A 4,841-nucleotide genomic window follows, 5' to 3' on the forward strand; every position below is an offset into this window, starting at 1 on the left:
AAATTCCTCATCAGAAAATGAACCACACTAACTTTGAGAAACTAAAGAATCATATTTTACAAATAGCAATTATAATAAGCAGAATTTCAAGCTATGTAATTTGAAATGAAAAACAGCCGTAAAACTGAGTCTTATAATAATTTCACCCACTGGTTTTGTCATTATTCCTTGAAAGATGGCAGCGTTCGTTTGACGTTCCATTTACAATGGACTCCCACTGTGGCTGAAAATACAGTTCATTTACATGGACTTATTAAACTCAAACACGCACAAAATGAATGAAATGAGAGCCATCCATGCATAATACATTTAATATTCAAAATGACTGGAACCATATTTTATCTATATGACCACGCCTTTGGCATATAACAACCTTTTCAATCTCAGCTTTGTGGAAATCCAACTGTCACTCAAATGATATTATTGCAGCCTTCCTACAAAAATATTGAGCTGCATAGAATCGATTGGATATGGTGCAAATGGTAATGATATAATCAATATGCATCATGTTCTGTGTTTTAGATATGACGTTTAATCACGCTAATGACTATTCTTTAAAGTGAGTAAGCGAAGTGCGATGACACATTTCAACTGAACAGTACGGCAGAGCTGCAGTTTGATATCTACTGTGTGCAAACTGAAAAAGATACCGGTTGAATAGGCAGCCCATTCCTCTGACTTTACCACAAATAAATCTATATGTCCTCCCTCCTGCACCTCTCATACCTTTCTGAATCCACTTGTAGGAGACCCTAACCAATAAAACCTGATCTTCATAAGTCTTGAGGAGAGAGGCAGGCTAAGTTTGGGGAAATTGCTGCATGGAAAATGCAATATATGGCTTAAAGATAAGAGAGAGCAGAGGGACTAGCTGAGGATATTGCCTGCTTAAGGCTCTGATTTACACTCAGGATAGAGAGACAGGAGAGGAGAGAAGCCCTGAGCTAACTGGCTGTTGGCTGCAGACGCTGGTATATGGTTGGTAATTAAAAATCTCCATACTATAATGACGTATTGCTAAGATTAAGGATAGCTGACTGACAGATTGTGTCTGAAATGATACTATATTTTAAAATGAAATAACAGCTCAGTCAAGAGTGAGATTGTTACCAGGCAGACAAGCCTTATAGGTACCATTTCTTCATCTGTCAACTCCTTCCATCCATCTCTCCTCCTCCTCCATCTCCATCCACCTGTCGATATCCCTGCCTGCTACAACATCCCCCCAGACAGTAGCTCCTGTCCCCATCAGTTCACACAGGTGGAGCCGAATCCGACGTGACATCCTACTAGCATCCAGTGACAATCAAATGAACAGAGATGAGGAGCAAAATGGTTTGGTGAGGCATCATGTTCAGGTCTTCAGCCTTCAACCCATTTCTCCTTCTGTCTCAGCTATATATTGGATAATAAATTACATGACATTCAATCAGCATATTTCTAGATTGGTATGATGTGTGCATTTGTGTGTGCTTGCGTGCTCTCTGTGCGCACGTACATGTATGTTGCAAAGTTGATTGATGGATGGATGGTGACAGGGCTGTCATGCAAGAGTTGTCATGCATTTTCATATTTGTCTGCCTGGAAAATGATGCATGCCTCAAAGTCCTCCCTTCTCACACAAACACACACACACACACATACACACATACACACAGAGTTTTGTGGCTGTTGTGATGTGGTAGTGCTGTGTTAGCTACCGCTGGCAGACAGGACTTGTCCATAAGGGAGGAGACTCGGCCCCCTGGGGCGGAGGGGAGCAGATAACGCAATGGGGGAGGGAAATGGGGACAAGCGACAAAAGAAAAGGAGAGGAAGGGAAAATAGGAGGCTTACAGAGCAACAGGCACTCTGGGATGGTAGACGAACGGAATCGAGTGAGAGCGCAACAGGAAACTGGCAGTAGAGACGAATGGAGGCACCAGAAACACGGTGATGTCTTATGTTTGTTTATATCAAAGTAATTAGCTCCAGTAATAATCTTGTAATCAGTATGCCTCATCTGAGATCAGTTGTGTCATTTGCTCACCTCCACATCAACATGACATCAGTCAAGGACAAAAATGTCTTGTATAATAGAGCTTCAAAAAGGCCAAAGATCACTGCAAATGCATGTGCATTGGTGAAAAAACAAACAAATAAATAAAAACAAAAAACAGTTAATTTAATATAAACACTAAAAAATCATGACAATATATGACACACAGAGAAAACAGAAGACGCATCACGCACATTTACAGGTCTATATTTTTATCCTGGTGCTCTACTGGAATATCTTTGCATGATTTATAGTTAAAAAAACGTATTATCCTATCTTATTTATCTTATACTGGTCTTTTTAGCCCCCCCATTTAGCTCTGGTCTCTTTAAGGCCCTCCTCCCATTGCGCCCACTCTCTTCTGATTGGTTAGCTTCCGAAAACTCCATTGTAAACATCCAGCACAGCTTGCTGCCCAACTTCCTGATTCAACTTTGAAATACTGTACTTGCAGCAGTCATGTTTTTTCTGTGCAGTGAGGGATTATTAATGAAATTATGGTTATGTTTTACCTCCCATTAAAGTCGTAGCTAATCTGGCAAAGCTGTCTGCTTCTTTACATTCTGTATAACTGCTCATATTTGATGCCTGGTTGGATCTATTTTTAGCAATGTTGCCGATCTGAAAGCTCAGCAATTATGTATGCAGTGTTATCAACAAAGAAAGAAAGATATGATGGAGAAAGCAGTCTTTCCTTTCTCTAACCAGCAGGTTAACATACCAGCCAATCACAGCCCTGTTCAGCACAATCACATCATTGAGAAGCAATCTGGATCAGCTCCATTCGGTCAGGATATATGTGAAAGCACCCTGCTTGGAGAACTGTTAGCTTTACGCTGCCTATCGCTGAAAACAGATCAGTGTCTCAGACACCTCATTACCGTGATCTCCCTCTCTCTCTATCCCTTTTTTACTCTTTGTTTCTGGCTCGCTCTCCCAAATGCCGTTTCTTGATCTTTCCCCGGCTCCCCCTCAAACACAGCTGAGCACAAACACACACACACACAAACCAATACTCATTACAGCTATCCTCATTGTCCAGGAAGTGGAAGCGATAGCTTTTTTCCCAGTTATTTCCAACGCCCCTGTGCTTTGCCAGCTCTTGGCCTCCTCTAAGATAATACTCATTTATCCCACAGGGTGTTTACAAAAGCGATTCAGGTTAAGTGACTTGCTGAGAGGAATGACAGACAGCAGCTTTTCTTTATTCAAAGAAAATTGGATTCATCAACCACTGCTTAATGGTTGCATTCAGGCTTTTGACTACACTCCATCTGACACATTAGTAAGTGTTTGTGGTGCATTTATCTCTGTGTTTGCTCACATGTATGCCTGAATAAATGACTAAACCTTATGATCTCAATAAGGGAAGCCAGCTTTAGAAGAATATGCTATTGGTTTTTGCTATCAGTGTTCAACAGCCATAAAGCCTGAAGCCTTTACATCCCTGCTCCTAATAAAAAAAAAAATTGAAAAAAAAAACATCTTAGGGTTCCCCATCATCAACTACAGCAACAAACAGCCTTTTCGCATGTTTTCACCTATTTGCATGAACAGTATTTTAATGTGTTACTGTAACACTCATTGACTCAGAACAGGTAAGAACCCACAAGAGCGCACACACACACACACACACACAGAAACAATCAGATAATCAAACTTCACAAGGTTTATTCCAGTAAACAGGCAAGGGTCAGAACCAAGAGATCAAGCAGAGAAGGCAAACCTAACCAGCAGGGATCAGGCAGAGAATCAGTCGAGGGAATCAGGCTGATATTCAGACAGGAAGGTTTCAGGAATCAGGTAATAAGTGCTGGAAAGCTTAGCATAATGTAAAAGACAATCTAGTGAGAAACTAGTGGAGATGGACTGGTATATATGCTGAGGGACTAATGAGGGAATGAGCTGCAGGTGGGGAAAACCAGGTGAAGGGAATGAGGTGATAGCATGGCATGAGGGAGAGCTGTAATGACTGAACTGAAACGACAGGAGAATTAGTAACCATGAAAAACACATGAGTAGACTGAACGAATTAAGTATAAATACAAGGAGATCAGGAAGGATTCATAAGAGTTTTACTGAAGAACTTGAGAAGTGGCAGCAGATCCTAAGGTCATTTTAATTGGTTATTTCAATTTAGCTGCTTTTTAGGTTAATGTAGAAGCACAAGCATAAAAAAAACAAACCTTTCGTGTCCTTGGTTCATTTGCTTTTACATTCTCCTCAATTAATTTTTCGTCGTTTCTCTCTCCTGCTTCCTTCATTATTGAGATCTTTTCTATCTATGTTGGCACTTCTGGCTCTGTTCAATTATACCTGTAAAGCCCCACTTCTGCTTCAGAATAACCTGTGATCAAAACAGAAGGCTAGGTTAAGTACATTTTTAACACCGCCCACTATTAGTCTTGTTTAACATTATGTTAAAGTAGATGAGATGTGAACAAGTAGGAATAGAGTGTACACCTTGACACGAGTAAAATACAATAGAATACAATTACAAAGCTGAAGGCTTGAGTCTGTTTCTGCCGGTGGTAGAATATGCTGATGAGGCTAATGACTACTGTAGCATTTAGAACTATTCAACAATACGACAAATCATGTGTAATCAGTGGTCACAACAGTAACTGAATAACATTGAGGTAGGCATGAAAAATAACCTTTCAAACATAGGAAATTGGTAGTTAGAACAGTGACACTCAACTGTACAGTCTATACTGCAGGCTGGAAAACCAAAATCTTAAAATGCCCAAAGCTGGAAAGAACCACACAGATGGATATAAATTCCCAGTGGGTTCAGCAGTTC

General features: G+C 40.3%; 1 long non-coding RNA gene across 1 annotated transcript; it reads right to left on the reverse strand.

Moving 5' to 3' along the window:
• Positions 1 to 3,692: 3,692 nt before the first annotated feature.
• On the reverse strand, positions 3,693 to 4,448 carry LOC121881595. The gene is made up of 2 exons (XR_006091829.1): positions 4,225 to 4,448; positions 3,693 to 4,015 (listed from the first exon to the last, which is right to left on the reverse strand). It is a non-coding gene; the product is annotated as an uncharacterized LOC121881595 (long non-coding RNA).
• Between the last annotated feature and the right edge of the window lie 393 nt (positions 4,449 to 4,841).

The sequence above is a fragment of the Thunnus maccoyii genome, chromosome 16 (assembly GCF_910596095.1).
Source record: "Thunnus maccoyii chromosome 16, fThuMac1.1, whole genome shotgun sequence".
In the NCBI taxonomy this organism is placed as follows: Eukaryota; Metazoa; Chordata; class Actinopteri; order Scombriformes; family Scombridae; genus Thunnus; species Thunnus maccoyii.